Genomic DNA, 10,306 nt, shown 5'->3' with positions numbered 1-10,306 from the left:
GTATTGCATGGTCCTCGGACTCAAACCTATGGGGAAACCAACTAGTTAGAAGAAAAACTGAGTTTTGGACAGAACCAAGGTATTGCATGGTCCTCGGACTCAAACCTATGGGAAAACCAACTACTTAGAGGAAAAACTGAGTTTTGGACAGAACCAAGGTATTGCATGGTCCTCGGACTCAAACTTATGGGGAAACCAACTACTTAGAAGAAAAATTGAGTTTTGGACAGAACCAAGATATTGCATGGTCCTCGGACTCAAACCTATGGGGAAACCAATTACTTAGAGGAAAAGCTGAGTTTTGGACAGAACCAAGGTATTGCATGGTCCTCGGACTCAAACCTATGGGGAAACCAACTGCTTATAAATGTCAAGTTTTGGACAGAATCAAGGTATTGCATGGTCATCGGACTCAAACCTATGGAAAGGTCAGCTATTTAATAAGAATTCTAAGTTGCTCAATCCTCGGATCAAATACCAGAAGAGGTTAAAGCTATGAAAGTTCTTAAGAAGATGGTGAAACACCTTATTACTTAGCAACCTGTAGGGGCTGCTCATTTTTGGGTTATATGTCCTCGGATGATTACCTCCTACACCGCACCGAGCATTCAGCTGTCATCTCGGCTATTTCGGGGTAAGTATTGTTTTCTCAGGTCGGCATTATTGTATCAAACAACTCTATTAAGTTCATAATAATATGTTTTCCTTAGCAAGGGTTTCGACCCTAAGTGTCATTTGTTCAAATTAGCATTATTGTGCCAAACAGTTCTCGTAAATTCAGGATAACGTCTTTTTTCTTGGTAAGGGATTTCGGCCCTAAGTATTGTTTTCTCAGGTCGGCGTTATTATGCCAGACAGCCCTAATAAGCTCATCATAATATCTTTTTCTTTTCTTCTTAATAAGGATTTCAGCCCTAAGTATCATTTGTTCGATTCAGTATTATTAAAGTCGGATAATTTCAATAAGCACAGAGCAAGATCTTTTTATTAACTGGGATTTTGGCCCTAAGCATTGTTCGGAGTATAGAAATAAAAAAGAAGTCGCAAAGTAGTGCGTCTATTTACGACATAACCATTTCAAAAAGAAGAGATAAAACATACGAAATAAAGCAATGATGATTTTTATTAATATAAAGGGGTATTACAGTGTACAAAGAAGGGCTTAAACAAGCTTATATAGAAAACGAGTTACTAAAACAATAAAATAAAAAAAACGAACAGCCAGGAATCTTTTTAAAGCTCTGCTCCCAAGTCTTTCCAAATTCTGCCCCATTAGCATCCATATTGAGAGGAGGACCTTCCTTGGTGGGAGAGGAGAAGAAGAGGAAGAAGGAAAAGCACCAGGATGGATCTGGTGGTGGAAAGAAGAAGAAAGAGAGGTAAAAGGAGGAACCAGTGAAGGAAGAGAGGAAGAAGCAGGGATAATTTGTCCCTGCGTCGGTCCTGATTCCTAACACGCTGGTTCCAAGTTAGATATGCTCATAAGAGAGCGGCTGGTATTGATAATGGGTGACCCCAGCTCAGTCGCACCAAAAGTTTGATGCGACAAGCCCCTGCTTCGGATTTTGGCTGAAAGGAGGGTAAGAAGGATCTTGAGTCTCTGCCATCCCTGCCCTGACCGAGCCCTTTTGAGCTTCATAAGAACATGGTATTTCTGGGAAGGGTATGGTTCCTTCATTACTTACTCCTATCTCGAATGTATCACAAGTCAAGATGTAACTAGCGGATAAAGTAAACTCTGGATAAGGCTAAGGGTTTCAGATTTCAGAAGGATTAAAAAGGTCTCTGAACAAGAGAAATAACCTCTTGCTTTTCTTCTTATATGAAGGGTAAGACGGAAGGTATTTAATCTGTCCAAATTTCCAAGAAAATCTGTAAACGAGAAAATACCCGTTCCACTTCTCCACACCGTTAATAACCGTCGAATTTAAATGGTCTTGTAAAGGGAAATCATTAAAGGCTCGTTTTGGATAATCAAACGGCAGGAAGGCATTGTGAATGAATTCAGAGGAATGTCGCGTAGCCCGGTATGTTTCCTGGGTAGATGAAGAGACACCAACGTTAATGAAGGAAAGAGTTAAACGAGCCGTAATAAAGGCTTGGCATTACCAAAACCCTCCTCTCTAACCAAGAGGTCGGACAGCAGGATTTTGAGGGGCTATTGTGGGGCCCAATAATTTGTGGCCCTGGCCCATTTATTCATTAGGGCCCAAGGCCCGAGCCAAGGAAGGTTATAGCCCAAGCTCGGTAATACAAGTACAAAATAGTCTTGGGACACAGCTGAGGACGATTCAGTCCTCGGCATGTCCGAGGTCTCACTGGAAGGAAGGGCAAAAACGATATAGGAGCAGCTTGGAAAAAATCTAAAATATCTAGGTCAATAGAGAAGGATACGTTGGAAAGTATAACGACCAGGGAAAGCTGCCCTTACTGCTATTCAATACTCTGCACCTGACAGAGCCATACACTCCAGCTTTTACAACCACCCCCAACCACTCTGGATATGGGCTGATGGGACAAGTATCAGTCCTGGAAAAGTCGATCCTACACGTGGACGAAGGATAAGGAACACATGCTAGGATAAAAGGAAAAGTAAGTAATCCAGAGCAGAGGCTGGGAAAAATGGCCAAAAACCAGAGCCTCCCAGCCCGCCTCCAGGAGAAAGACTCCTAGGGCCAATACGATTTTAATTAAGCATGAACACCACGAAAACCCACTGTCTTGTGACCAAGGCCTAGCCTTTCAAACCCACGCTCTATAAATGATATTGTTTGGACCTTTTTACGTGCGAACCCAACGTTATTACGGGTCGTTACAAATCGTATCCTTACAATTATTATTATTATTATTATGCCAAAAAACCATAGTTTTTCATATTAAACAAATAAATAAGATCATGAGTATTTTTTATTATGTTTTTTTTAAAAAAAAAAGAAAAAAAAGAGAGAATAATGAAAGTTAAATTTTATTATGTATTAAAAACAAGTTCAAAAAATCCTAGAGAGATGGAAAGGAGAGAAATTTAAACCCTCTAATCCATCTAACTCAATAATTAGCACCGACCTTCATCAAATGAGGGGACTTTTCTTCTTCTTCTTCTTCTTCTTCTTCTTTATTTTTTATTTTTTTTATTTTTATTTTTTTTTTCTCTAAAATTTCACTTTTAGGTAAAATTCTAGCCTAGTGAAGTGCTACAAATTTTTTTATAAAAATCTTAGGAGATACATTAGATTGCTTCATGCAACATCACTCCCCTTAAGCTAAAAATATCCCAACAATCTTGGTCTATATCCACCCATCAGATCCACTATCATCAATCTCTACAATCACCTACATACATCAACATGCATAACTCTCTTAAATAATCAAGCAGAAGATCTGTGGATTAAGGAGTTACGCGTATCAAAGTAATCCATTTTCATAGAATAAATCCTCCTCCATGCCGTTTGAAAGATGTTGTGCATGTAAGTAAAAATTTATAAATACTTTCTGATAAAACACAAATGTGCCTCGTCAATACATTCCTCCTCTATGTTGATGGGCGAACTTGATGTTATGGATGAACTTGATTTCCTGTTGAGAACAAAGAGAGTAGAGATGAAAGACACCTGGTTGGTGCCAGCCAAGAACTCTTCGATGCTTAAATTAGATAATCTCTTTAGAAATCTATAGCATGTATTGTAGTATGATGTGTGTTGTTTACTTACTTGCTTTCTATGGCTTTATATAGCCATCCCATGGGTTTATTTAGGGGTGGCAAATGGGTGGGTTTGGGGTGGGCATAATTGGGTTGGGTATATAAAACTCATTTACCCATTAAAACCCATTTAACTAATTGCTTCTAACTCAAATCCAACCCAACCCAATTATTAGGGGTAAACCCCAACCCACCCAATTACCCAATTATCAAAATTACTAAAATGCCACTAAAGTGAAAATGACCAAAGTACTCTAAAATCTTCAAAAATGAACAAAATACCCCCAAATCTAAAATGACCAAAATACCCCCAAAATCCAAAAAATAACCAAAATATCCCCGAAACCTAAAAAATGACCAAAATACGCCCGAAACCTAAAAATAACCAAAATACCCTAGAAACCCAAAAAATAATCAAAATACTCCCGAAACCAAAAATGACCAAAATACCACCAAAACCCAAAAAATGACCAAAATACCTCCAAAACCTTAAAATGACCAAAATACCCCTAAAACCTAAAAAATGACTAAAATACCCTCAAAACCTAAAAATTACCAAAATAATCACGAAACCTACAAAATAACCAAAATATCCCCAAAACCCAAAAAAAAAGACTAAAATACCCCCGAAATCTAAAAATTACCAAAATAATCACCAAACCTACAAAATGACCAAATACCCCCAGGAATCCAAAAAATGACCAAAATATCCCTAAAACCTAAAAATTACCAAAATACCCCCAAAATCCATAAAATGATCAAAATACCCCTAAAACCCAAAAAAAAATGTCCAAAATACCCCCGAAACCTAAAAAATTACCAAAATAATATTGAAGCCTAAAAATTAACCAAAATAACGCCGAAACCTAAAAATGACCAAATACTCCCAAATCTAAAATTACCAAAATACCCCCAAAATCCAAAAAATAACCAAATACTCCCGAAACCTAAAAAATGACCAAAATACCCCCGAAACCTAAAAATTACCAAAATACCCTAGAAACCCAAAAAATGACCAACTTACCCCCGAAACCTAAAATTTACCAAAATGCCCCTGAAACTTAAAAAATGACCAAAACACACCTGAAACCCAAAAAATGACCAAAATACCCCCGAAACAAAAAATTACCAAAATACCACAAAAACCCAAAAAATGACCAAAATACCCCCAAAACCTTAAAATGACCAAAATACCCCCCTAAAACCCAAAAAATGACCAAAATACTCCTAAAACCTAAAAAATGACCAAAATACCCTCAAAATCTAAAAATTACCAAAATAATCACGAAACCTACAAAATGACCAAAATATCCCCAGAACCTAAAAAAATGACTAAAATACCCCCGAAACCTAAAAATTACCAAAATAATCACAAAACCTAAAAAATGACCAAATACCCCCAGGAATCCAAAAAATGACCAAAATATCCCTGAAACCTAAAAATCACCAAAATACCCCCAAAATCCATAAAATGACCAAAATACCCCTGAAGCTAAAAAAAAAAAGACCAAAATACCCCCAAAACCCAAAAAAAAGTCTAAAATACCCCTGAAACCTAAAAAATTACCAAAATAATATTGAAGCCTAAAATTTAACCAAAATAACGCCCAAACCTAAAAATGACCAAAATACTCCTGAAACCTTAAAAATGGCCAAAATAACCCCGAAGCCTAAAAATTGACCAAAATAACCTAGAAACCAAAAAATGATCAAAATACCCTCAAAACCTAAAAAATGATCGAAATATCCTCGAAACCTAAAAATTAATGCAATACCCCCTAAAACCTAAAAAATGACCAAAGTACCCCCGAAACCTAGATATGACCAAAATAACCCCTAAACCTTAAAATGACCAAAATATCATCGAAACCTAGAAAATGACCAAAATACCCCGAAACCTATTAAATGAAAAAAATGCCCCTTAAACCTATAAGTTGATAAAAATACACCCTAAACCTAAAAAATTACCCAAATACTCCCTAAACATAAAAAATGACCAAAATACCCCCTAAACCTAAAAATGACTAAGATTCCTCAAAAACCTAAAGAATGATTGAAATATCCACAAAACCTAAAAAGTTATTAAATGACCTCAAAAACCTAGAAAATTACAAAAAAAAAAATGGCCTAAAATCTAAAAGTTAATGAAACACCCCTAAAACCTAAAAAAATTGTGACATTCCCTCAAAACCTACAAAATGACTAAAATACTCTTAGAACCTTTAATTTAACAAAAATACCCTCGAAACATCCAAAATACTACAAACCCCTATTTTGGTAATTTTAGAGGCTTCAGGTGTATTTTGTTCATCTTATAGGATTAGTGATATGTTGGTCATTTTAGATATTTTGGGGGGTATTTTGGTCGTTTTATAGGTTTAGAGGTATTTTGGTCGTTTTAGGTGTTTCGGGGTATTTTTGGTAATTTTAGAGGTTTCAGGTTGTTTGTGTCCATTTTAGAGGTTTTGGGTTTATTTGGGTCATTTCAAAGGTTTAGGGGTATTTTCATCACTTTATAGGTTTGAGGGTATTTTGGTAATTTTTTAGGTTTCATGGGTATTCTAGTAATTTTTTAGGTTTAGGGGGTATTTTGGTCATTTTTAGGTTTCTAGACTATTTTGATCAATTTTTAGGCTTTGGGGTTATTTTGGCCATTTTTTAGGTTTCGAGGGTATTTTGGTCATTTTTTAGGTTTTGGGGTTATTTTGGTCATTTTTTTGGCTTTAGGGTTATTTTAGCCATTTTTTAGGTTTCAGAGGGATTTTGGTAATTTTTAGGTTTCAGGAGTATTTTGGTCATTTTTTGGATTTCAGTGGTATTTTGGTAATTTTTAGATTTCAGGGGTATTTTGGTAATTTTTGGGTTTCGGGGGTATTTTGGTCATTTTTAGGTTTTGGGGGGTATTTTAGTAATTTTTGGGTTTCGGGGGTATTTTGGTCATTTCTTGGGTTTCGGGGGTATTTTGGTATTTTTAGGGTTTTGGGGGTATTTGGTCATTTTTAGGTTTTGGGTATTTTGGTCATTTTTTGGGTTTTGGGTATTTTGGTAATTTTTAGGTTTGAGGTATTTTGGATTTTTGGGGTTCGTGAGGATTTTGGTCATTTTTTGGGGTTCGGGGGTATTTTGGTCATTTTTTGGGTTTGGGGGAGTATTTTGGTAATTTTTAGGTTTTGAGGGGTATTTTGATCATTTTTTGGGTTTCGAGGAATATTTTGGTCATTTTTTGGGTTTCGAGAGATATTTTGGTCATTTTTTAGGTTTCGGGGGGTATTTTGGCCATTTTGTAGGTTTTAGGATTATTTTGGTAATTTTTAGGTTTTTGGAGTATTTTGGTCATTTTTTTAGGTTTAAGGGGGTATTTTGGTCATTTTCAGGTTTAGGTGTTATTTTGGTAATTTTTTAGGTTAAGGGGGTATTTTGGTAATTTTAGTGGTTTTGGGGCATTTTAGAGTTGGATGATTTGTAAAAATGATAGTTGGATCATAATTAGGTCTAATTGGGTACCCAATTAAAACCCAATAAACATTAATGTTAATTGGGTTTAATTGGGTTAATACCCATTTAACCCAATTAATAATTGGGTGGGTTTGGGTCTCATTTAAGTGGGCGGGTTTGGGTGGGCATATGGGTTTGGGTTGATTTTGCCACCCTTAGGTTTATTGCAAGGTCTTTTGATCTCCCCAGGACATTGTGTCTGAACTGGGTGATTAATTCCAAGCGGGTTGTCTGCAACTGACATGAGGTGGCCCATGAAGGTGCCAATTAATGGCTTTGTAACCACTGACTTGAATGAGAGGGTAACGCTTTGTATGAATGAATGAGAGAGTTAAGTCTAACTTGAATGCGCTTATGCTCATCCAATTAAAGGAGGATTAAGATCCTCTAGAGTTCCTAGGGTACTCATCCGTATAGAGTTCTATTAATCTTATCCATTCATTTATAATAAAAGGTCCAGATTTTTCCATATCATTAATCCACTAACAAATCCCCTAAAATAATGGTTTAAAAAATAACTACTCATAAATAATAATTATTGCCTTAACTCTTTTACCTAAATCAAGTCTTTAAGAAAACGTGAAGTCATCTTCTCCTTCCCCTCTTCATTTTTCAATTTGTTCCACAAATCGTTTGGGTTGTTAATTTCAAAGCATAGGTTTGACTGAAATGGGACATAGAAAAATTGTATTTTATGATCCTAAGTGCCAATCATGTACTTGAAAAGTTAAAAAAAAAAAACATGTAGATGCTTAATTTTAATAAAATTAATAGAAGACTAAAAAAATTGGAATGAAAACATAAGTGTCTCTGCCATTCATATATCATATATATATATATATAAATATGCTTCTTGGCCTATGTGCATAATAATCAATTTTCTAAATAAGCAAATTTCTTTTGTATTTAATGCTGCAATGTCATAGCCACTAATCACATTTAAGGTAATAACTATCATTTATGAGTAGTTATTTTTTAAAATCATTATTTTTGTAGATTTGTTAGTGGATTAATGATATGACAAAATTTAGACCTTTTATTTTAAATGAAATGTTAAGATTAAAATAATTCTACATGATAGAGTACCCTAAGAACTCTAGAAGATCTTAATCCATTAAAGGACAACCATTTTGATCACTACTCGTCACTTTCCATAGTTAAATATGCATAATTTGATGATTTCCGATTAATATGGGTTGATTAGTATTGTCATGCATTAGATTAGTTTTTAATCTCTACTAATATCACAAGATAAGCCTATTTAAATTCAAGCATTCCATGCATAATGAAATGTTGGATGAAAAAGTGGAGCCATCAATTTCCCGAATAACAATCTATGGAATGGACAATATGAGTGTCTTCTGCCTTCTCATCTCCATAACTTGGACTCTGAATTCAAATCTTGTGTTCAAAGACCAGGTCCTTATCATTATTTTCTTTTCTCCTAGATTGTAACTAGGAAAAAAGCAATGCATTTAAAAAAAAAAAAAAACTTTTTATAGAATGTAATTAGTATCAAAACCATGTAATTTTTTATTTCTTAGATCTTGCCTACTATTTAGAACCAAAACCATGCAATTACACATACACATACCACATCATTCCCCCCCCTCCCCCCGGGTCGAATTTCCAAACCAAGCCAAAAAAATGGGATCCTTAGACATTGAGGGAATAATGTACTTCCTCCTATGCAATCGAAACACTAAATAGTAGCCTTATCACATAGAAGTCATTTCCTTTCAGTAGATTCTACAAGAAGAGCATCAACATTTCGTATTATAGAATGCAAATAATACTCGACCTAACTTATGCTCAAGCTAAAACTACCAACTAAGTAGAGAGTAGTTGAAGGGCTTTTAGGCTTTTTGTTGCTTGGCCTCAGCTCTCTACCTTTTTTGTTGCCTCATGTCTCTTTTGATCTTACCCCAAACGGGTTCATTGAAATGCCTATCAGCTTTTGTGATGTACTATAATGGGCATTCTTTATTTTACTTCAATTTTTTGATGCTTGAGCTTTTGTATTATTGGAAACCCTAGAAGGGTCAAATTTCTAATGGGTAATTTTTTCAGGATTTTTTTCATTATTCTATTATTGATTACTTGAGTTATGTTTACTTCAATTTATGGATTTTAATGCAAATTTGAGTAATGGGGATGCTTTCAAGTTAGATGTCAACTCAGTTGTTTATTAAGTGGGATGAAACTGTTGGATTGATTGTGATTTATAAATTTTGTGGTCAATTGTCAAAAATGATTGATTTATGTAAACAAAGTTAGGTTTTTAGAAAATTTGCAATGTTAATAACGTAACATCAATAGTTGATTCTAGAGTTATTTTAAGGGGTATGCACCATTTAAAAAAATGTAGAAGGCCTTGATGCAATAAGTGCTTTCTCTCAAAAGTGATGTGTTTAAGGTTCATGTTTGGGAACCAAGTGTCGGGGACGTTTTGCAACATGGGCCAAAAATATGAGAATGACCCAAATCTCCCTTTGGGTTCTTTAGAAGTGATTATCTGTGAAGAGTCAAGCCCAAAATTCACAATGTATAGCAAACAAAGGCTAATGGTGCTTTAACAAAAAGAGAAATCAAAATGCCAAAAACTAAATTGCAGAGAAATGCATAAAAACACAACAGGTCTGAAATTTCGACCCACAGTTAGCAAGAAGTGGAAATTGAGAGAGGTTGTGAGGAAGAGAGGGAAGGTTCCCTTATATCCATATTTCCACTCCTAAGCTTTAGAATTGTGAGAATGTATAGCAAATAAAGGCTAATGGTGCTTTAACAAAAGAGAAATCAAAATGCCAAAAACTAAATTGCAAAGAAATGCATAAAAATACAACAGGTCTAAAACTTCGACCCACAGTTAGCAAGAAGAGGAAATTGAGAGAGGTTGTGAGGAAGAGAGACAAGATTCCCCTATATCCATATTTCCACCCCTAAGCTTTAGAATTGTGAGAATGTCTCCTGGTTGAATGGGCTTTTGCTTTAAAGTTTCATCTCTTTGGGTAAAACATGGTTGGTTTATTTTGAATCTGATTGTGGGATTTTATATTGAGTTTTGAGTGCGTTTAGTGACTGATTTTTAGGCTAAAAGATAAGGCTATGAACCTC

Source organism: Quercus lobata, chromosome 2 (assembly GCF_001633185.2).
Source record: "Quercus lobata isolate SW786 chromosome 2, ValleyOak3.0 Primary Assembly, whole genome shotgun sequence".
Taxonomy (NCBI): Eukaryota; Viridiplantae; Streptophyta; class Magnoliopsida; order Fagales; family Fagaceae; genus Quercus; species Quercus lobata.
The sequence above is the reverse complement of the archived record's forward strand: the minus strand, read 5'-3'. Positions refer to the sequence as shown.